Genomic DNA, 8,870 nt, shown 5'->3' with positions numbered 1-8,870 from the left:
TAGTGGGCTCCCATTACCATGGCTTCCACTATTTACTGGTATGACTTTCTGTAAAACTCCACCAGCAAGCATATTTGTGAGTGACTCATCTTTAGTCCTAAAATGTGTGGTTGTTCTTACAGAGAGATGATTGCTGTGAGCCCATGCCATGCCTGCTCTGTCTATGATGATTGAGAGTTGATTAAGAGTTGACCTTGCTACTGTGTATTGAGAATCCTGGCAGGAAATTGAACTAGAAATTTGGAACAAGAGGCCATGTACTACATTTGTAACTTTTGTAAGAAGGTCACAGTACTATATTGTCTTAAATGCAAGATAATATCTCCCCCCGCTTTTATAAGTTCTTTACTATAAATCAGTATTTCCATTATTGAAGTGATGTGCCACATCATAAATAATTTAGAATATACAGAGAAAATAAAGAGAAATCAAACACATCCCTATCTTAACATAACCACTCAGAATTTGGTATACATTTTTGTAGTCTTTTACCGTCTGTAAACACAGCTTTTTTTTTTTGTTTTATTTTAACCTAAGTATTACTAATGCACTTATGGTTTACCTATTTCTTTTTAAACTTAACACTGTGTCTTAAACCTGAAATAGTGATAGCTTTGAACTTTAATATGTCTTCAAATAAGGATCAGAAGATGCACCATGATTCTTTGGTTGTGAGCAACAGAGACTAAGTTTGTCCACCTTAAGCATAAAGATAATGTATGGAAGGGATAATGAGGAGCTCACATAATAGACAGAAAAATGGAGAACCAAGAGAAGGATAAAAACGGGGATCAGGGCAGCTCTGGGCATGGAGGCAGCAGAAAATGCTCAGGCTTTCTTTCTTGGACACTGTCCCTGGAATGGATGCAGTCTTTTTCCATCCTTGAGGCAATGTACTCAGATGCAGTTCTTGGGGGAAGGAATCTGGTTGGCTCAGCTTGGGTCCTGTGCCTAACTTCTGGGCAAGGGAATGCAGGGCATCATGGAAGTTGAGGAGCTGTGAGAACAAAGAATGGAAGCTGAGTGGCTGCACAAAAAATGGTCAAGTCAGAAGATGGCCAGGGTGTGAGTGTGGTGGGAGTAGAGGAAGAGGGCAGAAGGACTCATAATGCCTCTTTGTTCACCAGAGTCAGTTCAGTTGATCTTAGAAGCTGGATGGAAGCTGATGACCTTCCAAGGTAGTGAAGAGTGCTCTTTGGTCAAAGGAATATTTTACATCACAGCTATTTTGATATAGATACTTGTTTTAGCAAAAGCAGGTTGAACCCAAAATTATATAAGATTTTAATTTATTTTTTCTAGATATGGAGTCTTCTAACCACTCTGATAAGTAATTTAATATTTCTTTAGCTATAGCAGCTACTTCTGAAAATGGAGCTTGGTTGCAGTGTGTCTTTATGTAAATAGTGTTTAATGGACATTTTGACTATCTCTATGAATATCTATTACTCACAGAAAGTAGCATTAGAAGTACCTGCTGTAACAGTGAGCTTCTCAGACTTTCCAGCTGGCCTTTTGGCTTCCTTCTGGCTCTGGGACCCCAGGATTTTCCCAGGAATGTATGATTTTGCCAGGCTGGCTGTGGCAGCAGTTTGATGGCACTGTGGGATGCAGGGTGGGGAGAGGGGAGCCTGCTATTCTACGGCATTAGGCAGCTGGAAATTAACTTTGACTAATGAGTGAAAAGGATTTAATGCCCCTTTTGGTTAAAAGTTGGAAGGAATCTCTTTACTTTTTGCTTTTAAATTAATTATTTGATCAGCTGAGCCATCTCCCTACACCGTGATGTATTGACATCTAATGGCATCACTAACCCAACTACCAGAATGATCTAGCATCTGCAGCCTCCCAGCTCCACTAGGCATCTCTCCATCATTTAGCATTCAGCTAATTAAGCCAGTTAACTAGATCATTTGCAAGGCTTCTGGGCCAATTGCCATGGCCGCACCAAAGAAAGAAGGCATCTCTCATCATGAAGAGGAAGTAAATTCATTCCTTAACCCTCATTCAATATGCATGTTTTGAGTACATTTTATCTACCAGACTTGTTGAGGGTCTTGGAATATGGTGGTGACAAGATAAACAGGGTCCATTGGACCTAACAGTCTAGCAAGAAGAGATAATTTATAGAAAGAATTACCACAAAGGGAAAAGAGCACCAGGCAGGGGGAGCTCGGGGCACTTGGAGAACTAACCTGGTCTAAGGTGGAGAAATGTATAAGCTAGGACCTGAGGTAAGAATTGGGGACATATAACCTAGGACCTAAAGTGTGAAGAAGGACCTGAGGTATGCTAGGGGAACTTGTAACTTAGGATCTGAGGTATGAAGGAGAAATGCATAAGCCAGGACCTGACATATTAGTCACCAGTTTGGAAGAATGGGGGAAGTGAGGGGAGACGGGTTGAGGCAGGAGGTAACTGTACACACAAAGCCCTGGAGAAGAACGAGAGCCAGCATATTCAAGAACTAAAAGGCATTTGGCATGGCTGGGGAGAGGAGATCTGTGGAAGAAGCTGACAGGGATCAAACGATGAATGGTTTTATTGGTCATGTAAAGGAATTTGACTTTATTTTAGTGGAAATGGGAAACTACTGAGGTGTTAAGCAGAGGACCTGGCAAGGAAAGCTAATGTCTCTGCTCTTCACACGCTTTCCTCTATTGTGTGTGGGGTCCTGTGGTGAACTGCTAGATCATGAAATTTCACCAACTTTAAAAGCATTTCTGCCTCAGTTAAAACCAGAAAACTCAGAGCAGCCTTTGAATATAACAAACCCCCTCTCAAAACATTTAAGCATGGGGTCCCCTGAGATCCTGAGGAATAAGCTAGTTCTCAGCCAACACAGTATCTCTTTGTGTTCCATTACATAGGATCCTGGCCAGCCATCTGCCCAAAACAGAGTGGCAGGGTGAAAAGAGAACTCTGTCAAATACCTTATTTTGCAGATGAACATGCTGAGGCCCAGAGAGGTAAAAGGCTTCATCTGAGGTCACACAGCCACTCAAGGGAAGAGCCAGGGCTAAGGCCCCAGTTTGACTTCCAGGGTACCAGCCCCCAATAAGCAGAAATCACTCTCTCCTGATGTGCAAGGGCCTTATTGTATAAACCTGCCTCCTTTAGGTAAGTTCAGGTGTCTAGGGCTTCTGTCCTCTCTCACATCTCCCTCCCCCAAGACAGCCAGAGGGGTGATTCCGAAGAGCAGGGGGTAGTTTAGGGTGGGGTCTCTGTGTGCCAGGACAATCTGTGGGGACGCCTATCTGGAACTCTGGCCCAGCCCTTCCCAGTGTGGAAGTGGGAGGAGCGGGAGGCTGAAGTATGGGGGCATGGCTTAATGGAGTCCAGGTGAAGATGCAGAGGAGAGGCAGCCTATCCCTACCCTGTTCCAATGCCTAGTATCTAACATGTCCTGGAGAGCCACTGAAACCCTCTTTGGAATTTCCACTGCTCTGTTTTCAGAACTTCCCATAATGTGGAGGTGTGAGGAGTCTGATTATAAGAGAAAACTAAATTATGATTAAAATAATCAATAAGAACTTCAGATAAAAAGACCGAAAGAGGTGAAATGTGTCTGGATAGCTCCTCAGCAGAGCACTGGTGCTGGCCCTAAAAGTCAGTGTTCAAAGGCAAAAATGCAAAGTGAGAAGCTACAAGAAAAGGAGAAGGAAGAAAGGAGGAGTGAAGGGGAGGGCCCACAGACACGAAAAGAGGTAAGAGGCAAGGGAACAACTAACCACGGTGCCGCCATCCTACCCAAAGAGCAAAGTGGCAGAATGGCCCTGAAGGGGAGAGAGAAAATGATTTGCTAGAGCATCTCAGCACTCTGGGGCATTTAGTGTGGAGTGAACAGCCCTCTGCACCCTTGACTGTGCGGAGAAGCCCTGAGTGCAGCACTGTACCCCAAAGCAGATTGCAATGGATATTCATAATGTTGCCACTGAGTTACTTAAAGGTTAAGCTGGGATCGGCAAACCTTTTCTGTGCAGGTCCAGATGATATTTTAGACTCCATGGTCCATACAATAACAACTCTGCTTTTGTAGTGTGAAAGCAACCTTAGACAACATATAAATGAATGAGTGTTCCAATAAAACTTTATTTATAAAAACTATGTGCTCTGTCTGCTAAGTCAGGAAAATAAGCTATATATTTTTGTATAAAAGCTATTGGTTGCTAGAAATTTAACCTATTTAAGCTAGTATAGATAAAGTGAGTTTATTTATTTATTTATTTTTATTTTAAAGATTCAACAATTAACTAACCTTTTAGACATCCAGAATAGAAAACAAAATTCAGGACCAGGTCCAGAAAGTCAAGGAGATAAATTGCTTCTTTTACTTCAGATGGAGCACATGTCAACTCCATTCTCTAATTTTTTTCTTTCTCTCTCAATGGATTCTCCCCGCTTAATTATCAGTGCAAAAAGTTGCTGAAGGTAGTTGAACTAGTCCAGTTCTGATCTTATATACAAACTTTTAGTTCAAGTGTCCATCATCTTCAAACTAGGTCTTTCAGAGTTTTTATTTCAAATTTTTGGTAGAAAATATCTGATTGGCACAGCATGACCTAGGTATCCACCCCTGTCCAATCAGCTGTGACCTGAACAGTTCGTGTGGTAAAACTAAGGAGGCCAGAGCAGGAAGTGTGTGTGTGTGTGTGTGTGTGTGTGTGTGTGTCTGTGTGTGTGTGTGTCTGTGTGTGTGTGTGTGTGTGAGAGAGAGAAAGAGAGAGAGACACATGGGGGGTGGGGGCTTTGAGACTACAGTGACTAATAGTGCTACTATAGCCATTCTGCTATATGGAAAATTCTAAATACTCATATTTCCATGATACCAGACAATTAACGTAGAAATAAAGCCATTTTGAAGAGCAATATAGGACTACTTAGTCAAATTTTGACATAGTTTTGGGTTAAATGACCCAGTCATTCTTCTCCTGGGTGTATGTAATTTAAGAAAGTTCTCAGACTGGTCAATAAGGGGACATACCTGGGAATGTTCATTTCGATACTAATTGTTTTATGAAGTCAGAGGCAATCTGGGTGTCATTTCTGGGAGACTGGACAGTGGTGTGACCACACTATGTGATACAGCACTGAGAAGCATAATTTAGAATTTTCATAGCCATACTGATGGCATAAAGGCATGGTGCTAAGAGAAAAAGATAAGAAACACAATGTGATCTCACAGAAAAATACCATTAATATAAACTTAAAATATGTGTATAGAAAACATACATTCTGCAAGAATACATCCAAACAAAGTGAAATTCATTAAAAACATAGTAGGGATTTCTGACTATGATGGACTAGCTTGTAATAAACCTAACTTTCCACCAATGACAACTATAAATTTTGAATGAAATATACGTTTGAATGTGACTTTATTTAGAAAAAGGGTTTTTGTAGATGTAATTAAGGATCTCAGTAGATGAGGTCATCCCAAGGTATCTGAGTGTGCCTTTAATCCAATGACAAAAGTTCTTGCAAAATACAGAAAAGGAGGAGACAGAGAGGAGAAGGCCGTGTGAAGATGGAAGCAGAGGCTGGAGCCACAAGCCAAAGAATGCCTGGGGCCACGTAAAGCTGGAAGAGGCAAGGAAGGATTCTACCCTAGAGACTTCAGAGAGAGCTTGGCCTGCAGAAAACTTTGTTTCAGACTTTTGGCCTCCAGAATTATGAGAGAATACATCTCTGTTGTTTTAAATCACCTACTTTGTTACAGCAACCTTAGGAAACTAACACAGCACGGTTAACACTTCCAAAACAATGCAGAAACTTTGTTAATTTTCTCCATCACGCAGTTTTTTTTTCAAATTCTTAAATTTCCACCCTTAGAGAGCAAAATGTTATTGTCTTACATTTTAGTTTTACACATATTTTAAACCCAACAAGGAGTTATGATTGTTTTGCCAGTATTCAATACTTTCATTTAAAAAATTATCTGACGTGCTAGATGAAAAATAGCATGCTGTTGTTTTAATTCACATTACACCTTAGAATATAACTGAACAGTTGTTTATCTTTCTTTGTGAAATGGCTTTTATATTTTTGTCAATTTTCCTATAGAATTAATTAGCCTTTTCTTAATTTGTAAAAATTCTTCATATATGAGAGTAATCCCCTTTTCAAGTATATATTTTAAATAATTTTTATATTCTTTTTTAAAATTTTGTTTATGATAGGGTTTGTTTTTTACCACACATACTTTAATTTCTTATGTACTCTTGTGATTTTGTTCATTGCTTTTTAACTAAGAAAGTCTTTCCTACTCCAGAGGTACCATAGATAAGTACTCACTTGTATTTTCTTCTAATTTTTCATAGAATAAAATTTTAACTCACAAATCTATATGAAACTTGATTAGGGGAGGTAAAAAACTCTTGACTCATTAGGCTAAAAACTTTACCTTAAGCCTTAAGATGGCCAGCTGCGTGATTTAGTTGTTGGAGAAATTATTTCAAGCACTAAACAAGACTCATAACAGGTCCTGAATGGAGTTACAGGTCACAAGAGACTCAGCTTGTCTATCAACTCACTGAATGCTTAGCCAAAGATTGTCATCCACAACAATGAAACTGGAAGCTGCAACCAGACTGCTTCCTAGGTGGTATTATTTTGTACTGTGGGCTCTGATAGGACAAAAAGACCAAAAAAAAAAAAAAAAAAGCAGCCAAATTTTGAGATCCGAGAGAATGATAAGCAGTGTCTGGTGTCAAGGCTCCCTTTCCCCACTACTCCAAAGGGCCAGGACTCCGGAGTGGTGGGACCATCCACTCTGAGCCTCGGGTTTGCAGTCAGAAGAGAGTGCCAGGCTTTGCAAACAGCTGCATCAGCACCCCTCTTGCCAAAGGTCAGGCCTGGGTCACCAACCCTAGCAATGCTCAGAGCTCAGTCTAGGCACTCGAGTTGGTGTAGAGTCCTGGCCCAGTTGCTTTCCAGGTATGTGAGGAACATCTCCAAGAAGAGAGAGAGGGGCAGAGAGAGGCTGGGGAGACAGATAAGAGCACACCTGAGTCTGTATGGCTGACAGTCCACTGAACACCTCATGTGACTGGGAAGAAAAACCAGGAGCCCTGGGTAAACTGAGTTTCTGATCTGTCTTCCATATTTACAAACTGTTCAATCTCCAGTAAGTGATCCACTTTCTCTGAGGCCCAATACCACTGTTTAAAACCCAAGATGGCCTCTAATGTTCCTTCAGTCCTGACCTTCTCTGATGCTACAACCAAAACCCACAGCAGACCCAGTTGGCTCCCTGGACAGAGAAGGTAGCTGCTATGTGGAGAGGACGGAAGTCACGAATGGTCAAAGGCTCCTGGAGTTAAGTGCAATCTACAAAACCCAGGCAGGTTGGTTTTCACGTGCACGCTGCATGGTGTGGCAAGTTCTGCTGCTTTGGTACCAGCCAGTTCAGTGACACCCGTCATACACTGATTAAGTGACTCAGCAACAAAAGATAATGTTATCAGCTGTCAGCCATCTCAATAGTAAAGTGGATGCGCATTCAGAGTGGTGGAAATGTGATTTATCAACGTGTTATGAAACATGATTATTTAGCTGTCTTTACCTTCTGCCGTTGTTTTCATAAGTACCTTTGTGTAAAATATTTACAAAACACAAATTTAACACAATTCTCAGAAAGCTGTCATGCTTATTTACTGTGTGTTCTCATAATAATAGTAATAAAAACATCTCAGGGGCAATTATTCCTTTAGTATAAGGCTCACTTAAATATTACAGTAACACCCCACTACCAGGCACTGTAATCATTCTTGAATTTGGTTACACTGTGACTTAATCCATTACACACAGGCTTCTAGGATACGGCTGTCGTTTGCACACTCAGGTGGCCTATCATACATAGACCCCTCTCCCCAAACATGGCATGCCCCTAATGATAAGCAACTATACTCAGAATTCTCTTAGTGACTGTGGGTCTTTATCTTCCCTTCCTTCCAATTGCATGTCTGTATTCAAATGCATTTATCCAGCTGCTGCTCTGGCTGAGAATGTTGGCTCTGTTAGTTATGTATACCTCTGGAGTTGATCCTGACAAATCCCTTTCTTGTACTGCATTTCTCTAGAAAACAGCCCAGTTATTCGGAGGATCCTTGAACACCAACTACTACTGGGCATGTAGGACATCCTCTTAGCGAGTGAGCCCTGACAAGTCACAGGGACTCCCAGGTATGTGGGGTGCGTGTGTGCACGTGTGTGTGTGTTTGTGTGTTTACTGATTAGTTTTTCTTTGTTCTTCTGTACAAGGAATCTAGTCTGGAGGAAGCAGAGATGGTACAATCAATGGTAATGTAATGCCTTCTGCTCAGCTTTCCTAAATATCAAGGCTCTATTTGAAAATTAAAAACTGATAGTGTATAGCAGATCCACAGATCTCAATTTAAGTCCATTGTATAAAATGGTACAATACTGATTTGGATTGCTGTTTTGGAAATAATTCTTAACTATGTATCAAAAAATGATATATAAAATCATGTTATAATCATGTTATTTTCAGAACAGTAGCTAAAGATATTGAAATGGGACTTTTTAAAAATATATTTTTTACATTTTTTCCGGCTTTATTGAAATATAATAGACAATTAGTTGCTCGTATTTACGTTGTGTAATTCAATGAGTTTTTAAAAAAATATAGTTGGTAAATAATAATATATTAGTTTCAGTCGTACAGCATCATGGTTAGAGATCTATATAACCCCACTAAATCTAGTACCCCTCTTCCCCTGTACATATTTATTACAACATTATTAACTATTTTCCTTATATCTCCTTTCCTTTATATCTCCATGTCTATTTTGTAACTGTCCATTTGTACTTCTTAATCCCTTTGCCCTTTTTTTACCGTCCCCCAACAC

This window comes from Pteropus alecto, unplaced genomic scaffold, assembly GCF_000325575.1.
Source record: "Pteropus alecto unplaced genomic scaffold, ASM32557v1 scaffold79, whole genome shotgun sequence".
Taxonomy (NCBI): domain Eukaryota; kingdom Metazoa; phylum Chordata; class Mammalia; order Chiroptera; family Pteropodidae; genus Pteropus; species Pteropus alecto.
Note: the sequence above shows the minus strand (reverse complement) of the source record.